Genomic DNA, 20675 nt, shown 5'->3' on the forward strand with positions numbered 1-20675 from the left:
GGGAAGGGGAGGAGAAGGAAAAATTATTAGAGACAATAAAATATTACTGAGGAGGATACTGTGATGTGTCAACCAATCCGTACTCACTGCCCCAACTGCTGGAGTGCCTGAGCTACCAAGAGCGGCTTTTGCCCAAGAGATGCCCCTTCCTGGGCAGCCCATATGCAATGACAGATCCATGTGAAACTATAAGGGCCTGGTAACCTTAACCCAACACAGGAAAGAATTCACAGTAAAGGGTTGGTCAAGGATATCATTGGGTCTGAATCACAACTTAAATTTTCCCTCTGTCCAATCCTGTTTCCTTCCTTTTCTTTTCACAGATGTTGATCCCAAAAGCACTCAATTAATGTCCTGTAAGCTAAACTCTACCTCAGGCTTCCCATGGAAACCAATCTGCAACAATAACCAAGAGCCACACTGTAGATCTGTAAAGCACACAAGAATTAAAATACCTATGATAGTTTCCATTTATACATTCTTATAGCTGGAGAAACAATATAATAATATATAAAACCCTGGGTCCGTCACATCCGCAACGGCCAGGAGGCTCGATGATTCGCCAGGCTTCATGTGCAGCAGGAAAGTGGGATGAACTACTGACCTCTCGGGGGTGGTAGGGGAGAGAGAGGTGGGGCTGATCATCAGTGGCAGTGGCTGCTGATGAGGCTGGGAGAGAGCAGGGAGATCAGACCCTGCTTCTCTCTCCCTCTCCAACAGCCAAGCCTCTCTCTCCAGAGGTCAGCAGTTCAGCCACCTCCAGCAGCCTGGGGCAGCTGCTGATCAGCCCCACCTCTATGACCAAGCTAGAAAATAGGCCGAGATGCTGACTGGCATAGAAACTGACCAATCAGAACCTAATTGGATGGCAGAGGAGGGCAGCTGGAGGTAAGATCAGGCCTGCAGGAGAGGGCAATTAGGGGTGATCAGGCAGGCAGAGGCAGTTAGGGACAATCAGGCCAGCAGGGAAGGGCAGTTGGGGGGACCAGGCTTGCAGGAGAAGGAAATTGGAGGTGACCGGGCCTGCAGGGGAGCAGTTAGGTGTTAATCAGGTTGGCAGGGGAGTGGTTAGGGGGTGATCCGGTTGGCAGGCAGAAGCTTTTAGGGGAAATCAGGCACACAGGCAGGCAAGAGGTTAGGAGCCAGCAATCCCAGATTGTGAGAGGGATATCCAACTGCCGGTTTAGGCCTATAGGTATCGGGCCTAAACAGGCAGTCGGACATCCCGAGGGGTCCCAGATTAGAGAGGGTGCAGCCTGGACTGAGGGACAACCCGAGGCCCCCCCCCCCCCGCCAGTGCACAAATTTCGTGCACCAGTCCTCTAATTGTAAAATAAAAAAGCCACTACTATTTCTCTGATAATATAAAATGAATACTGCATGCAAAAGAAAATAAAATCAGATATACAATGGAAAGATTTAGAACTTGCTACCACATCTATGTCAAATATAGTTAAATCCTAACTTAATGTTATCAATATTTTCTTGGAACTACAGCAAAATGATGTATAACAAAACCAAGTTTACCAAAGGCTAATTGATATAAACAAGAGTTAAGTTCCAATGGCATTTCAACAACATTATAAGGCAATGACATTATTCGAGAATCTGCTGTATATGAGCCAGGCATGGATGAAAATGACATCTCCTTGGGACCTTGAACTTCAAGTAGCACAGAACAAATCTGAGTTGAAAAATTTAGAGATGTCCTACAAGAGCTTGATTAATCTTTGGTTGTCTATAAACCTAATTTATGTTTTCCATTTCTCTCTCTCTCTCTCTCTCTCTCTCTCTTTCTCTCTCTCTTCTTTCTCTTCTCTCTCGTCCCTAAGCAAATAAATCAATTTAATGAACTTATAACACCCAACAAAAGAAATGTTCAATGAATTCTTTGTAACGTTGATATTAAAATTAATGTTGCATACCAGAAATCCATCGACCTCATCTTTGGCTATAAATCTACAGAATTCTCACTAAACAAGGATAATTGGTACTGGATTTTTAAAAATTCACCAAATGAGCCCATGTAAAAACAGAACCAAATTTTCACAGTAACTAGTGAAAAAAATATTTGCTTAGGACTTTAATTTCAAAATAATTTTTAAAAGGTATCACAAAATTTAGGTCATTATTATGGTCATGTGCTAATTGAGGAGAATGAACAAAACTGGAGGGAGGTCATAATTTTAAATAATACTGTATAACAGCATCCTTCGCTTCCTAGCTGAATTTCAGATCATTATCTAAACAAAAGTAATTTTTCAACAAAGGTTTCTCTGAATTCTGACATTCAAATCACTTTTTCCTAAAGAACCGAGTCACTGGATCATTCTCTTGGTAAATTTCTCTTCTACAATTGTTAACCAATCTGTCTGTCACAACCTCACCCACATATGGCTTTGCATATGACTGAAACTGTTCTACTATGGCCCTTTCATGAATTTCATGACATACAGCACTTTCACATTATCTATAATTTTTCTTTATGTTCTGTTTGTACACTGTCACTAGAAATAAACAAGGTTTGGGCTCAACAGCCATGGCTAGACAGTCTAGCTGAGGGATATGTTTGAATGGAGATGATTTCGTAGGTAAATACTCTTGGTCAAGAAAACGTGCTTCCTTATCCAACCTTTATCCATGGAGACCTAGGATTGTGAGTCCTTATATAATAAGGACTTAAAATACAAAACTGATGACCAAGGGATTTAAGGAAACTGAAAATAAAACTTTCATTTATAAAGATTATCTGAAAAGAAGTTTAGTAAAAATAATGTGACAGTTACCATACATCATAAATAACATATTTTTAAAAATTAAAATAAAAAATAATGTTTAGGACTATTATTTTAGTTATATCACTTTACCTGATAATTCAGAAGATATATCTCAATCTGTCAGCACCTCAGACTTGTTTTTATGTTAGTTATTACACATAAAAACCACAAAATTCTAGAATTGGAAAACACATTAGAGATGATGGGACACCACCTCCTCATTTTACAAAGGAAGAAATGTAGGCCCAGACATGTAAACAGACTTGTTCAATATTGACAATTCATGGCAGAGCAAGGGAGCTTAATGACTTTACTGAATTGACTATATATAGTTATCCACTACCCTACAGAACACAATCATCAAGTTATTTTAACCCATGGAAAGTGGGGATATAGTGAAAAGCTTAAAGGTTGGTTAAATTTCTCATATAAAATGATTGTAGAAAATAGGTTCTTCTTGTATAAGAATGAATTTTTCTAATTTTTCTATTAACTAAATAGTGGTATACTAGAAGTAGTACAACTATTTTTATTTTTGCTTTTTATTGATTTTCATAGAGAGAGGAACATCCATGTGAAAAAGAAATTTCTCTTCTACAATTGTTAGAACCCCAGGGATAAAGCACTCAACCTGGACACATGCCCTTATTGGAAAAAGAACTGGCAATCCTTTGGGGGCATGGTACAACATTCAACCAAATGAGCCATACTGGCCAGGGCAAAGAAATACACTATTTTAAATGGTGATCTCTCAAGGTTACCATAAATCCAATTCACAATCTAGAATTGAACCTCTTTTCTCAGATGCAGTGTTCATGTTAAGTGTTGGTTTTCCAGGTGTGGACATAATAAAGGATTAATTTGAATCAATAATTACCCACAAACTGCTAAGTATTATGAATAAGAAGTACAGCATGAGGATCCACAGACTATGCTTGCTTTATTTTACCTGGTTAAAGTTACTTTTATAGAGATACTAAATGGGAACTGAGTTTCCCTTTCAATTGACAGCTTGTCAGTCCAATAAATAAATAAATAAATAAATAAATAAATAAATAAATAAATACCTCCTAAGAACTTACTTTAAATCAATCAGTTTTCTTGTCTGATTGGAATATATCTGTGTAGGACTTTAAAAATGACATGCTTGACTGGAAACTGTCTTTTGCTAATCAGAGTATTCTGTTGTGTTCAAAAATATGCATGAAGGGGTCAACTAACTGTAGGCAATCAACATGGATGGATGTCTACTCAGAAATTTCAGATTTATGAAAACAGAATATGAAGTAAGTGCATTCTATTTCTGTTTCAACAAACTTAACATGTTAATTAATTTAAAAATTGTGATTGAATATGATTTTACGGGTGCTCACTTAAGAAAAAAAGAATGTCATTTTTTTGAAGGCATATTCCCCTTTGTGCTCAGTTTTCAGGAGAGTGTAAACTAGAAGTGTTTACTTTCTCATGGGGAATGTAGAACATTTCCCACACCACTCGCATATACAACACTTTCATCACCGTGTATTTGTCTGTAAAGTCAGCTCCCAGATTTTCTCTCTTGGATCAACTGTGTAATTCACATCATGCTCTAGGTATGACTTCCTCATGCAGACAAAGAAAACTGTACAAAAGGACTGGGGAAAGAGACATGCTCCTCAACCGCAAAATATTCATATTCCAAGTTCAAGGCTCACTGGTCCTCCTCTTTCTAGAAATGGTTTCATGTTTTCTTTCATTCCAGTGGTTATAGTATCTTTCATACATTTACCTACTCTTTTATTCCTATGACTTTTCAGGGACAACAAAATCCTTCTATTTTCTCTTTTCTCTTGAACTCTTAAGAAAAAGACAAGTCCCAGAACAAACCATGGAAGCAGGTTAAATTAAGAACAAGTCATTAAATATTGTGTGCCTCTTAATATTATACATATAGCATCAATTACAAAGTTTTATTGACAAAATTTTAATGTTTCAGGAAAAGTGGGAGATAGTGGAATACATTAAATGAAACTTCAAGGAAAATCAGAAAAATCCAAAATGTGAGATATTCTACCGGGGGGGGGGGGGGGGGGGGTGGAGAAGGTTGTAAGGGAAACTTTTAAATAAAAAGAAACTGAAAATCATAAAAAAAAAAAAAAAAAAAAAAAAAATTCAACTGCAAAAAATATATTTTTATCCATGGAAAATTTTTTGGGACAATTCAGGAAATTTTAAATAGGAAATAGAGTTAGGGAAACTTCTGCTTAATGTTTTTTTGATGATAGTTATGTAGAAGAATGACCTTTTTTTGTGAAATGCTTACCGAAATATTGCATGTTTATAGTCAAAATCATAAAACCAAAAAACCATTACAATTGTGTGTTTCCTGGTCACTGGAGTATAAATAAAAGCATTAAAAGAATTACAGAAAAAGTAAAATTTATGAGTAGAAAAAATAAGGCTATGGAGACATATTAAATGTACACCTGCAAAAATAAAGCACTAAGGTAGAATTTTAATGGTGAAAAACTAAAATGAAGAAATAGAAGCTGAACCTGGTCATGGTAACTATTACAGATAAGATACTTCAGTGGAGAGAATAATGAGACTAAATGTACAGAATTAGAAGTCATTAATAAAGAGATATAAACAACAAAAACAAAACTAGACTCTGAAAAGTAGAGCTGAAAATAAGGTAAATCGTCCCTTATTTACTCAAAGCAACAGCTTTTGGTTTCACTGATTTTTTTGTTTTCAATTTCATAGATTCTGCTCTATTTCTCCGGATTACTTAATTTGCTCTTCTTTTTCTAGTTCCCTACCAATCTTATATTACTGATGTAAGTATTTATTTTAATGTATGCATTCAATAATATAAATTTCTCTGTAAGCACTGTTTTTGCTGCATCTCACAAAGTTTGAAACCGTGTTTTCCTTTTTTATTTAGTTCAAAAAAAAGTTAATTACTCTTGAGATTTCTTCTTTTGACACATGTAAAATTTTAATATGAGAGGTAAGAGCACACATCATTACCTTGTTCTCATTCATGGGGAAAAGCATTCAGTCACACAACATAAAGTATGATGTTAGTTGATTTTTTTGTAGGTTTGTTAACCATGATATATTCTTTTTATGGATAATGGGATTCAATTTGCTAATATTTTGTTGAGGATTTTGCAACTATATTCATGAGATGTATTAGTTCATAGTTTTCTTTCATCCTTTCACTTTTTCTTCTGTCTTTGTTTAGTTTTGCTATCAGTTTAATTCTGACTTCATAAAGAGGGTTGGGAAGTATTCCCTCCTCTTCTTTGTTTAGAAGAAATGGTAGAGACAAAATGTTAAATATTCTTTAAGTATTTGGTAGCATTCACCAGTAAATCATCCGTGTGTAGATATTTCTTTTTAAGACGGTTTTTGACTATGTTGACTATGAATTCAATTTCATTAATAGTTGTAAGACTTATCACCATAATCTTTCCCTTCTTGGGCAAGTTTAGGTAGCTGGCTAAGGAATTAATCCATTTCAGTCTGCAGGCCGACACTATCCACTGAGCCAAACCGGTCTCAGGAATTAACCCATTTCAATGAATTGGTCCATTTCACCTAATTTGTCAAATTTGTTCACATCAAGTTGTTTGAATTCCTGGTGTCTATAATGATATCCTCTCTTCCATTACTTATACTGGTTCTATATGGCTTCTTTTTTCTTGTCAGTTTTGCTAGACATCAATTTTATTTAACTATGCAAAAAACTTTTCATTTTGTTGATTGTCACTATTATTTTTTTGCTTTTTTTTAAATTAATTTCTCATATTATCTGGAATTTACTTTGTTTTCTTTTGCACAAGATAACGAATGGTGTGTGCTCTCAACTCTCCTACTGAAATGTTACATGTGTCCAAGAAGAAATCTCAACAATAATTTAAAATTTTTTTTGAACTAAAAACTTTTGAGATGGAAACATAGATTACTAATTTGGAATCTTTTTTCCTAATGTAATTAATGCAATCAGTTTTCTTGTAAACACTGCCTGGGCTGTAAATTTTCATGTTATATTTTTATTTTGTTTAGTTCAAAATATGTTTTAATTTTCCCTGAGGTTTCTTCTTTTACCCAACATATTATTTAGAAGTCTGCTATTTAATTTCCAAAAAAGCTTGGATTTTCCTTTTATCCTGTTACTGATTTCTAGTTCATTTTTATTATATTCTGAGAACATGCTTTGAGTTCAATTTTTTTTAACTTGTTAAGATTTATATAATGACTAAGATATGTTATATTTGGGTAACATGTACTTGAAAAGTACGTATATCTGCTGTTGCTGAGTAAAGTATTATATAAACATAAATTAAATCTAAGTGATAGTTTTGTTCAGGCACTCTGTACCCTTGATGATTTCTGTCTGGTAGTTCTATCTATTCCTAAAAAAGGACTATTGGAGTGCTGTCAAATTTTGCTCATGTATTTTTAACTTCTGTTGTTAGGTATGCACACATTTAGAATCTTTTTATCAATATGTAATGGTCCTTTTTATCCTATCCTATATAATTATCTCTGTTATGGAGTCTACTTCATTCACTATTATTTATAAACACTAGTTTTCTTTTTATTGGTTTTTGTACAATATCTTATTCCATCCCTTCACTTTTAACTTATGTTATTATATTCGAACTAAATTTCTAACAGACAGTATACAATGGGGTAATTTACTTATGCACTCTGACAATCTCTTTTAATTGACATGTTTATAGCATTTAAAGGTTTAATGCAAATATTGGTGGGTAAGAATTTACATCTGCCATTTTATTTGTTTTCTGCTTCTTCCATTTGTTTTCCTTTTTCTGTCTTCTTTGGGATTTAGTATTTTTTTAATGGTCCACCTTAATTATCTAACATACCAATGTAATTCTAAATTATCTCTTTATTTTATAAGTAGTGATTCTAGGGTAGGGGTGTCGAACTCAATCAGAGAAGGGGCCAAAATCTAAAATCCAGCCTAAATCGCGGGCCGAATGGTTTACTGAACAGTCATAAACTGACAATGTCATAAACTGACAGCGGAGTGCAGTGATGACAGCGCGGTGCGGGCCACATTGCAAGGCCTGGCAGGCTGGATTTGGCCCGCGGGCCTTGTGTTTAACATGTGTTCTAGGGAATATTACATTCATACTTAACTTTTCAGTCTAGTTAGATTAGTATTTTACAACTTCAATTGGACCACAGATGTCATATATTGTACCTCATCCACTGAAAACCCCATCAGACAATGTTATGATATTAGCTTTCAACTGTCAAATATATTTTGAAGAACTCAGTAGACTATGATATTTATGCAAATATTTACCATTTCTGTTCATCTTCTTTCCATTCCTTTTATCCAAGTTTCCTTCTGGTATCGTTTCTCCTTCAGTCTTAAAAACACTCTTAAGCAAATGCTTTGATCTTTTGGCAAATGAATACTCTTAGTTTTCCTTTATCTGAATATGTCCTTATATTACTCTCATCACTAAAAAATATTTTTCCTGGTTATATACAATTCTTTTCTTTTAGCACTTTAAGAATGCTTTGCCTTTTCTTCCCACCTCAATGGTTTATGATGATAAATTCTCTATCATTCAAGTCACTGTTACTGTATAGGTAATGTCATTTTTCTCTGGGTCCTTTCAATATTATTTTTTGTTTTTGTTTTTCCAATTCATTATGACATGTCTGGGTATGAATTTCTTTTTATTTACACTATTTCAGGTTCTCTGAATCTGTATGTATATATCTTTCACTAAATTTGTAATGTTTCAAGCCATTTATTTCTTCAAATACTTTTTAGCACTACAGCCTTTTCCAAAATATATTTAAATGTCCAACATTTTGTTATTTTCCCATAATTCCTGAGGTTCTGTACAATTTTTAAAAATCTGTCTCCCCTTTGTTATTGAATTATCCAGAGAGTTTTTTCCACTTATTGTATTTTTCAGTTCTAATAATACCATTTCTTTCTTATATCTTCTCTTTTTCTGCTAAAACTTTCTACTTTTCCATCTATTTCATGAGCATTCACAACTACTTGCTGGAACATTTATATTTCAGCTATTATAAAGTTTCTATAATATCCCAACATCTGTATCATGATAATATGGTATGTTTGATCATCTCTTTTCATGTGAATTCAAATTTTCCTGGCTCTTCATATGCTGTATACTTTTTTATTATAATCTAGACATTTTAAATATTATGTTTGAAACTCTGGCTCTTGTTTAAATCCTGTGGATAATGTTATATATATTTTTTTTTTTTTTTGCTTTATCAGGTGATCAATATGATATGGTTAGGTTAGGGCCACAGATATCAACATAGCTTCTGTGGGCACAGTTCCATTACCATTTCATTTTTCAAAGCCTCTGCCATTTTATCTCACTCTGTCCCACCTTGTATCATCCAATAATCAGTCTAGAACTTAGACAATAATTTGTAATTTCCATGTATGTATAGCTCAGAGGCAAGCCCATGAATTCATAACTAACTTTATAGTACTGTTTTTACCAAATCTCTCCTGCTACAGATATCAGTATTTTTGAATTCCCTGTGGGATCCCTTTTCCTTTCTTCAGAATGCTCAGGCTTTAGTTTATCAGCTTGATCACATGCCTCTACTATTATACCTACTCTGGGGTTACAAAGGGAAAGGACAGGGGATGGGGGAGAAATGGAATTTGTCAGCTGGAGAGAAAATTTCCCATCCTTAATTTTGGCTACAGCCTACTGCTGCTGCAGTCCCTGCTGCCATTACCAAAGAATTACTTGGGACTATGGCATGAGAAAACAGAAAGAAAACAAGAAGAATTTCCACATTCACACTGTATTAGGAGTTATCTTTCCCAGACCTTAAGCCAGAACTAGTGGGCTTCTTTTAGAGCCCTCTTTGTCTATACCTAAGTGCTCACTTGTAGCCATCTGATTATTAGTTCAGGCTCAGGGGTCCTGAAAGGAAAAAAACTGGTAATCTCACAGTCGATATGATGATACTTTGGACTCTAGTATTTTTTCCAATCCACCTATTATTATTCTTTAGAGTCCTCAAATAGCTGTTTCATCCATTTTATCCAGATTTTATACATGCATTTAGTGGACAAAATAGTGTGTGCTTAATCTATATGAAAATGAAACCATACACAAAATTCTATTCTCCAATAATTCTCATTAACAAATGGATGCCTCAAATATAATTATCAGAATATATTATTCATCTAAAATAAGAAAATAGTCTATTGAGTGCTCCTTCCATTTACAAAAACAAAAGTGCTAGTCACATAGTAACTAACTCATAGAAAGACAGCCATGATATTAAGAAAAGCTGATCATGTTTTGGCTAAAGAGCTTTTATGATTATATACTAACACTTCAAAGCCCTCAGAATTTTATAATGTACTATCAGAAAAAAAAAGGGGTGGGGGGACTCTGCTTAAGACACAGATAAATGGAAAGATATCCAGTGTTCATGGATTAGAATAATTAATATTATTAAAATATCCATACTACCCAAATCATCTACAGATTCAATGAAATCCCTATCAAGATTCCAATGGGCATATTTTTTTTCTAAAATTGATATGGAACCACAAAACTCCAAAATAGTTTACAAATCTTATATCTGATATCCAGATATAATATACAAAATATATGAACAATTCATACAACTCAACAGCAGAAAAACAATCCAATTAAAAACTGGGTCAAGGACATGGACAGACATTTTTCCAAAGATATTCAAATGATTCACAGTATGTAAAGAGGTATTTAACATCACTAATCATTAGGGAAATAAAAAACAAAACCACAATGACTCATTCCAACTACATTGGCTATCTTCCAAAAGACAAAAGATAAGCACTGGTGAGTATATGAAAGGAATCCTTGTGCATTCTTCGTAGAACTGTAAATTCATACAGCCACTGTGGAAAACATCGTGGAAATGCTCACAATATTAAAAAATAGAACTACCATATGATCCAATAATTTCATTTCTGGGTATATATCAAAAGGAAACAAAGTCACTATGTAAAGAGACATCTGTATCCCCCATGTTCACTGCAGTCTTATTTACAATAGCCAACATATGGAAAAAAACCTAAGTGTTCACCAACAAATAAATGGATAAAGAAAACGTGGTGTGTATACACAACAGAATACTATTTGGCAATAAAAAAATAAGGAAGGAAATCCTGCCATTTGTGACAACATGGATGGACCCTGAGGGTTTTATGCTAAGTAAAATTAAATCAGACAAAAACAAATACTATTGGATCTCACTTATATGTAGAGTTCACAGAAAAAATATCAAATTTGTGTTTATCAGAAATGGGATGGAAAGAGGAGAAATACGATGAAGGTGGTCAAAACATACCAACTTACAGTTAAAGATAAGTAAGTATTGGGGATGTAACATATAGCATGATAACTGTAGTTAACACTGCTGTAAGGTACACTTAAAAATTGCTAAGAGAGAAGTTCTCATAATAAAGAAAAAAACATTTTTAATTTTTTTTTTACCTATATGAGATAATGGATGTTAACTTATTATGGTAATCATTTCATAATATATTTAAGATAAGTTATTATACCATGTATCTTATATAGTGCTGTTTATCAGCTCTATCTTAATAAAGCTGAAAGAAAAAATTTTAAATGATATATCTGGTATGTTATTAAAAGCAAACTATATTTAATTATAAAATTACTAAAATTAAAATGATAAAAAATATAATATGGAATTTATAATTAGATCTAAATGATGCAGTTCATCCAACTTTATGTCTGAATATGAAACCTTTACTATTTTGAAGGAAAGTGATCAAAATAATATTTTAAAACAAATAAAAAAAGGACTTGCTTTCTCACTCTTTATGAAAATCATAATGACATGATGGCCACATAACAAGGTATTTATTTATGTGGGTGATCCATTTATAGGTAACTAGTTAAGAATCAGCCGAAACTGGTTTGGCTCAGTGGATAGAGCGTCGGTCTGTGGACTGAACGGTCCCAAGTTCGATTCCAGTCAAGGGCATGTACATTGGATGCAGGCACATCCCCGGTGGGTGGTGTGCAGGAGGCAGCTGGTCGATGTATCTCTCTCATCGATGTTTCTAGCTCTCTATCCTTCTCCCTTCCTCTCTGTGAAAAATCAATAAAATATATTTTTAAAAAAGAAAAAGAATCACTATCCAAGGAAATGTTAGGTGACTTTCAGTAGTAGATTCAAATTAAAATCACTAAGGATATTTTCTTTCAAAAGGGTGATTTTTAAACTCTTTCAAACTCTGGAACTAAGAAATACAAGTTTTAAAATTTAAGTTTAAAATAAGAACAAAAAAGATCAAAAGAATATGACAACAAACTTTAAAGGTGTTGGGATTTGAGAAAGGCTTTTAGTTTAAGGAGATCAATTTTTTAAGAAAATCTAAGGAATCACACAACAAAGGTGTTTGTCTCCATAATAAACTAAAAACTTCTTCACTGACTTGTTTTAATCAACCTTTTCTATACTCTGAATGTTGTAAGACAGCCCTTGTACAATGTCAGTCAATAATGATAAAAAGGGCACTATAATACAATTATTTATTTATATGAGTCAACTTCATAGTTCTAACAAGAGCATATAAAAAAAATAAGGTACAAAAATTAGTTCTTTTCATTTCTTTAAAAAATAATGAATGCTTTGCCATGACAAACTATTAACCCTAAATGTCTTAAATTTTCAGGCCATCATCATTCAAGCAATAGACTAAAAGACATTTTTCATAATGCATACTAATGAGATCTTACTTCCTCCAAACGTCATTTAAATAGACCCACACTTTACTGGTTAACCAATTATAAATGTCTGAATTAAATAAGTTAAGACACTATAATGTAGTAATTAGAATTACATGGAAGATAACATAAGGTCACAAGTTTAATCCTTTTCTATACAAGTTCAATATTCAGCTTTTTCCTATGCCCCTAGATTTGGTCAACCATTATATCTTGTTGGACAGCAGTCACTGGATGGGAAGAGAGTGTTAACGAGGAAAGAGAAGAGAAAAAAGGCAAAGGAATCAGAGAAGAATGGGCCCATGCAAATCCTTTACCATTAGGGAAAAACAACTTAGTGAATGAGAATATCAGGAATATCATTTTTCATTCCTTGAACTAGTCCCATATAAGGGGACTGGAAATTAAAGCAAAAACCTGAGAATTTATTTAACTTAGCTGAAGTGACATGGAAATTTTAATTTAGGAGTTCTGGTCAAATTTGTTAAGAAATTCTTAAAAGTTCAGCAGTATTCCAAAACATACCCAAAGAACTCACTGGCCCATTAAAAACACATACTATCTCGGTTCTTAATCCTGCAAGAAGGAGGCTATCGGCCAACAGACATATAGAGCAATATTAATAACAGCAAATATGCCCATGTTGAAAACTAATTATCACCCCTCCCTTATTAAAATAAGTATTTCCAGATTTACAGGCAATATAAGCCATAAAATGCAATCTAGAATTTAGCACTCAAATGCATGCTTCCAATATTTTTAAATTGCTGATTAGGAGGGCAATGAAAAATACAAGCACCATGTCCCTCTAAATGTTCCTGTTAAGTACAAGCACCATAAAGGAAAATCATCTTAAGACAGAACTTGGTGCTCTTTTTTTGTGGCACCTTAGAGGTGGTCAGCTGCTTCAGGATGAAGCTGAACATCTCTTCCTCAGCCACCAGCTGCCACAAACTCACTGAAGTGGAGGATAAGCGCGAACTTCGTACCTACCATGTTTCCCCGAAAATAAGACATCCTCCGAAAATAAGACCTAGCGCCTAGAAAGATAAGACATCCCCTGAAAATAAGACCTAGCGCAACTTTGAGAGAAAAAATAATATAAGACACTGTCTTATTTCCGGGAAAACAGGGTAGTATGAGAAGCGTATGGCCACAACGTGCTGCTGTTGCTCTGGCTGAAGAGTTGAATCAGTGGTCCGGAATGACAAACAAGGTTTCCCCATTAAGCAGGTGTCTTGACCCATGACCATGTCTGCCTGCTGTGGAATAAGGAGCATTCCTATTATAGAACAAGGAGGACTGGGCAGAGAAAGTGCAGATCTGTTTGAAGTAGCACTGTGGAAGCCAATCTTAGTGTTTCAACTTAGTCATTGTTAAAAAGGGGGAGAAAGATTCCTGGTATCACTGATACTACTATGCCTCATCGCTTGGGTCCCGAAAGAGCTAGCAGAATCCACAAACTTTTCACAATCTCTAAAGAAGATGCTATCTGCCAATATGCTGTGACAAAGCCCCTAAACAAAGAAGGTAAGAAACCTAGGACTAAAGTACCCAAGATTCAGCATCTTGTTTCTCCATATGTTCTGCAACACAAACGTCAGCATATTGCTCTGAAGAAACAACGTGCTAAGAAAAATAAGGAAGAGGCTACAGAATATGCTAAATTTTTGGCTAAGAGAGTGAAGGCCAAGGAAAAACAGCAAGAACAGATTGCCAAGGGATGTAGGCTGCCCTCTCTAGAACTTCTACCCCTGAGTCTAGTTAAAAAAATGAGATTTATTATGAGTAACAATAAATAAGAACAAACATTTTTTTAAAAGACAGAATCTAGACCTACCATCAACAAAATAAAAATGGAGTCCACTGCATGGGAGAACACATTAGGCTATGATAAACCTAATAAGGGGTTCACTTCCAAAATATTTAAGGAACTCATACAACTTACAAAAGGAAGACAATCTAATTTAAAAATGGGCCAAGGACTTAGACATTTCTCCAAAGTAGACATTCACAAGACCAAGAGACATATGAAAAAATCATCAAAGTCACTAATCAGAGAGATGCAAATTAAAATGACAATGAGGTACCATCTCACACCTATCGGAATGGCAATCATAAAAAAATCAACAAATGACAAGTGCTGGCGAGGATGTGGAGAAAAGGGAACCCTAGTACATTGTTAGTGGGAATGCAAACTGGTGTAGTCACTATGGAAAACAGTATGGTGTTTCCTCAAAAAACTAAAAATAGACTGCCATTTGACCCAGTGATCCCATTTCTAGGAATATATCACAAGAAACCCCAAACTCTAATGAGAAAGAATATATGCACCCCTATGTTCATAGCAGCAGAATTTACAATAGCTAAGATCTGGAATCAGCCCCAAGTGCCCATCAGTAGATGAGTGGATAAAAAAACTGTGGTACTTTTACACCATGGAATACTATGCAGCCGTAAAAAAGAAACAGCTCTTACTTTTTGAGACAGCATAGAGTGACCTAGAGAGTATTATGCTCAGTCCGTGGTCGGCAAACTGCAGCTCGAGAGCCACATGCAGCTCTTTGGCCCCTTGAGTGTACCCTTAACTAAGGTACTCCTAAACTGACCTTTGCTAAAAATGTCCTCAATCTGATTAAGGTACGTTCACTGAGGTCGACCCCTTCCAACTCTCCCATCTGCACTTGTTTTGTATACTTGTTTCGTCTATCTCCTTTCGTTCAAACTCTCTATATGTCCAAACCATCTCAACATTCCTTTCTCAATCCTCGGCCCTACATCTTTCACTCCACAACGTTCCCTAAAATTAACTTAATAAACTTTACTTAAAGTTTTAAGTCTAGTTAAACTATAGGTACATTGAATAAAACTTGATATCATACTTAATAACAATATTTATTGATAAAATTAAATTCCTTACAATATTCATAAAATTAAATCATGACAATGACAGACAAACACTAATGTGAACAATGGCCTTGCATCTCCTTGGAAAGTTTGGGTAAGTCAGGTTTGTATGTTGTTGTTTTTAATTTTAGGCACGATTCCAGGTTCTCATCAATAAGACGACTTCTCAATTTACTCTTGATAAGGTTCATGCTTGAAAATGATTGATCGCATTAATATGTTGACCTGAATAAGGAAAGAATAACAAACGCTAGTTTTTTCCGTTGATTGTATGAGTCAGGAATACTATCCCAGGTGTTAAAAAAAATCAACATATCTTCCTTCTCCAGGTCTTTCAAAGCCACTTGTGCCGTGAACTAAGTTTACATTTCTATTTCTCCAATATTTCTGTATCAGCACAAAGACGTTCAAATTTCGAGCTCCACAATTCTTTGTTTTTTAAATACAGCAATTGTATTTCAAAGTTGCCAAGGTCAATATTAAAGAGAGAAAAATTTAATTCTGTTACAGTAGCAGTAAGAGGTTTTTTAACGAAGGCTGACGTCACTTTGCTATTTCTGAATTCCTGAAACCTGTTGAGAAAAGCTTCCCTCATATTTGAAAGTGTTGCTTTGAAATAGCAAATGTCAATATCAGAATTATTTTCTTGGTGATGTTTCAACAGGCTTGGAAAGTGAATCAAAGTTTCTCTTTCAAAATCTTGAGCAAAAAGAGATCATTTGTTTTCAAATGAAATAACTTCTAACATCGAAAAAATTGTGTTTCCTTTCCCCTGTAGTTTACAATTAAGCTGATTTAGATGAGAAATAACGTCTATCATGTAATAAAATTTTTGGATCCACTGATAGTTTGTTAGTTCTGGATAGTGAACACCCTTCTCAAGGAGAAATGCTTTAATTTATGTTAATTAGGAAGCGAAATGTTTCAAAATGTTTCCTCTTGATAACCAACGTACCTTGTAATGCAGCAGCAGATCTGCGTACTCACTTTCCATTTCAACTAAAAATTCTTTAAATTGGTGATGATTAAGAGCTTTAGCTATAATGGAGTTGATAATGTTAATCACCAATTCCATAACTTTGCAAATTTCTTCTGGAAATGTCTGCGCACAAAGCGCTTCTTGATGAATGATGCAATGGTAAGTAAGTATCTCGTGATTAATTTTTTCTTTCAAAATAGCAACAAACCCATTTCTTACGCTGGTCATACTTTTCGCCTCGTCTGTTGAAATTGAGACAATTTTATCAAGTGGAATCTGATATTTTTCAATACACTCAATTACAGCATTTGCTATATGTTTTTGACCTCTGAGTGACAATAATCCTAAAAGTTCTTCTTTAGGACCTGTAGATAAAATAAATCGTACCAAAAGTGTAACTTACACTGTAACCTTTATGTCACAAGACTCGTCAACTGCTATTGATAAAGCTGAAAGCAATTTAAGATCTTCGACTTGCTGGTTAGTTGTATTCGAAGACATTTTGACTATTCTATCTTTCACTGTTTTAGCAGGCAATGGTAACTTGTTAATTTTTTTTTATTTAAATATCTGCTTTGTTCTTAAAATCACGAAATAGCTCTTCGGATCCATTTATAAAACAACTTTTTATGTATTCACAGTCTGTATATGGTTTTCCTCTCTTAGCAATCTCTTGACTAACCACAAAACTTGCAATATTAACATTGTTGGAAGATTGTACAGAACTTGATTTTTCTTGACCCTTCTGAAGTTCCTCAATTGCTTTCTTCCTTGCATCACCGACAGGATATTTAGTACTAAATGACACATGTTTAGTTGTAAATTGTCTCTCCAAATTTGATTTGTTATGCACCAATTTTTCCTGACAAATAAGACAGGTCGGAAGACCATTTAAGTTTTGAATAAATGTGAAAGTCTCAGTCCATTCAACTTTAAATTCATGGTTTTCGTCTTCTGTTTTACTTTGCTTCTTCTTTGTAGCCATGTCAAACAGGGCACCTAAAAAAAAGTTTCATTTTATAATAATAAAGCCACCAACACAAAATAATTACTATTCTTAAATTGATGACAAAAATACCTGTAAGATTTGCAGCTGGTTGGAAAAATTCAGGGAACTTTATGCTTAGAGTAGGTATTGTATACTTTTGTCACACGCGGGATTTGCGGAAGTGACTAGCACTAACCACTGCACAATGACACTGCTGACTGACTGGCTCACTCAACTCGTGCATGAATCGCGTGCGCCTCCCCTGCGGCCCGCCTGAGCCGTGCCTCCCATTGCCCTCGACACCCACACTTCCAATGCCACTTCTTCAAAATAGACTCGCCCAGGCCAAAAACCGATTTCTGCCCAAGGGCCACAAAGTTTCAGTCGCACTGTATGTGCGCACCCGCACATAGTATTTTGTGGAAGAGCCACACTCAAGGGGCCAAAGAGCCACATGTGGCTCAAGAGCCGCAGTTTGCCGACCACTGGTATAAACAAACATGATATACACATGGAATAAGGAAGGAAGGAGATCAACATAAAAATATATAACTAACTTATCTTAAATGGTAAACTGCATTTTCACTTTTTTTTTTTTTTTCTGTACTTCCCCAATGTTCTTAAGTGAGCATACCATTGTTAAGATCAGGATATAGTACTAGAATATTATAGCGTAAATTTTCAAGAAAATAGAGACCAAAAAAATTTTGTGACTTGGATTGCAGTTATGTAGTTACTTACTTACAGGTTCAATAACACTTTGGTATTCACCATTATCTATAAATCAAACTGTTAAGAATTAAAATATTAGATTTACATTCTTTCACATACATAAAAAAGAGAAGGCCCTGTTTCATCAGAGTTATCGATCTGAACTCTCAAGGTCACTACTTTGGAAGTAGCTTTCAGGCACACTGCAAGATACTTCATATAATCTGAAGTTTAATTCAAATATTATCTTCTACATTCATGTTAGTTTCAATATTTTTTAAAACACAGTAACAAATGTGACTAAAACCCTAAATATATTCTATGCATACTCCATATACACTATATAACCATAGCATTAACATCTTAAGTCATACTGTGCAATAGAAGTTCTTATTAACTAAACAGTTCAAACAAAAACATATTTTTTACTGATAAAAAATAAAATGCTACTATTAAAAAATCAGACAATTGTTCTGCTAACACTAAGGTACAAACAATGAAACAATCATGATTGTTTTCGAAAGTAGTATCTTAATTTTCTTACTCAATAATTATTGCTTAGTTGTTGTTTTGAAGCCCACTATTAACTGTAAACATACGACAGCATACTAATATACATGATATGATATATCATTATGACCAATTTAATTCTAACTTGATAAATGAGAGGTTTACTTTGAATAGTTAAAAGGCATTTTTTAAAGTCACATCTTCTCTGTTTTCTGAAACAAAAACCAGTCTTTGCTTTATGGTTTACTTCCTGAGTTTATCTTGAAAATGCATGTAAGTTTTATTTCTGAATGATGTTAAAGTCCAAATTTATTTCTTCCAAACCACAAATTTAAATTAGAATATCACTTATCAGCTTTTCTTTCCAAGTGTCACTCATATTTCTGTTCCCTTTATAGCACAATGTTAACTTGGTAAAGAATTTAATATCATTAAAATATTAAACTGCAAACTTTTAAAAAGTAAAAACTATTGGTCATATCATGTACCAAAACTACTGAAAGTAACAAAGATCCCATAGCTAGTTAACACTGACTAGTCTTAACTTTGCTTAAAATAGCAGCTGTAAGAGTTTTCCTACTCTCCCCTCTTTTCTTGATGATAGAAGCAAACACTGAGAGAAAACCTTAAAACATTTATTCACAGGGCAAAAACCACAATCCAGAACACTATTGGTAACAATTTAAAGAAAAAGGCTTCACCTCACTACTGCATTTTGCAAGAATACATCAAAATTCAAGAATTGGTTTTTATATAACATTGTGCCTCAAAAACTTATCTTACTTGTGTAGACTAACATTACAAATCCAGATTCTATTGTCAAGGATAGTTAAATATCCTCCAAAAATCCAACCCTGAGCTACTCATTTAACAGAAAACAGATTTTGAAGACTTTGTGTTTCATCTGAAATGTCTATCCTGTTAAGTACTATATACAAACAAATCTTGTCAGAATTATATTTAATTAGCATAAATTGTAGATTAACATCTCTTACAGATGTACAAAACAGAGATAACTGTCACTCTAGGATGAAGTGTGTGTTTTTTGTTTTGTTTTGTTTTTTTTAAAGAACTGCATACATATATTTAGTAAAGCAAGTAAAAAAAAAAAGACCCTTTCTATATAAGGATATACAATACAAAATAATTCAGTTCTATAGTCAACAGCCTCTTTTTAAAACTTTTGAAATTAATTTACTCTAAAATATAGGCAGGAACTCAATAGGTTATAAAATTGCTAGGAGATTTCTATTTCTGGTTTCTGCCATAATAAATACTAGGGGTTTAAGCTTAGCTGTTTTTTTTTTTTTTTACTTAAAAGATTTTTTCCACAGTCAGCAACTTACAACAGGACATACTGTAATACCAAAATGGAAACTACTTAATCAACATTTCCTCATGGAAACACATATCACACATAACAGTCTGTAAGGGTAAAGTTTTATTTCAAAAAGTAGCATTTATATTTTATTTAGCTACACAAGCTCAATTTTTTTTTCTGGTTCTGTCAACATGTTCGGTTAATTTTAGTCAACATTAATAATACACACAAAAAAAGTGAATATGTAAGCTATAATATAAGGCAATTTGTTTATAAATTTGTTTATAAAATAAGACCAGGCTTTCATATTTTTAGAACATAGGTCACAGGTTTTCAAATCCTATAAGATAAATATGATCCTTTTCTCATGCTATGTTTTTTAAAACTGTTCCTGTAAAGAATTTAAGCCATGTGGAAAACTCAACAGTATTTGAATCATCCAATACATAAACCTTTCAGGTTTCAAGTTCTAAATTGCAGTCATCTATAGCATCACAGAAGGCTAACAAAGGATTGAAAACTCTTGGGCATAATTTCAAAACGTTCCTATTCCCTTTTTGCCCACTCTTCAAAACATACCATTTAATAATAATAAATCTTATTCATAGTTGGTCCTGTTGGTTTTAACACATTTAACTTCTAAATTCTATCATTTACAAAATATTGCAGAAAGTAACTTTTTGTCATTGAGCTC

At 33.9% G+C, this 20675-nt stretch overlaps 2 protein-coding genes and 1 pseudogene across 7 annotated transcripts in view; 1 reads left to right on the forward strand and 2 right to left on the reverse strand.

Moving 5' to 3' along the window:
- The window catches only part of CGNL1 (cingulin like 1), a 526252-nt gene that overhangs the window by 454844 nt on the left and 50733 nt on the right, over nucleotides 1–20675 (reverse strand). The window lies entirely within an intron of this gene.
- TCF12 (transcription factor 12) overlaps nucleotides 1–20675 on the reverse strand; it is a 310815-nt gene that overhangs the window by 239447 nt on the left and 50693 nt on the right. The window lies entirely within an intron of this gene.
- LOC311611930 (small ribosomal subunit protein eS6-like) lies at nucleotides 13478–15629 on the forward strand (annotated as a pseudogene). Its single transcript has 3 exons — nucleotides 13478–13550; nucleotides 13752–14290; nucleotides 15604–15629. The product of its transcript is annotated as a small ribosomal subunit protein eS6-like (transcript).

This window comes from Pipistrellus hanaki (assembly GCF_964339955.1).
Source record: "Pipistrellus hanaki genome assembly, chromosome: 1".
In the NCBI taxonomy this organism is placed as follows: Eukaryota; Metazoa; Chordata; class Mammalia; order Chiroptera; family Vespertilionidae; genus Pipistrellus; species Pipistrellus hanaki.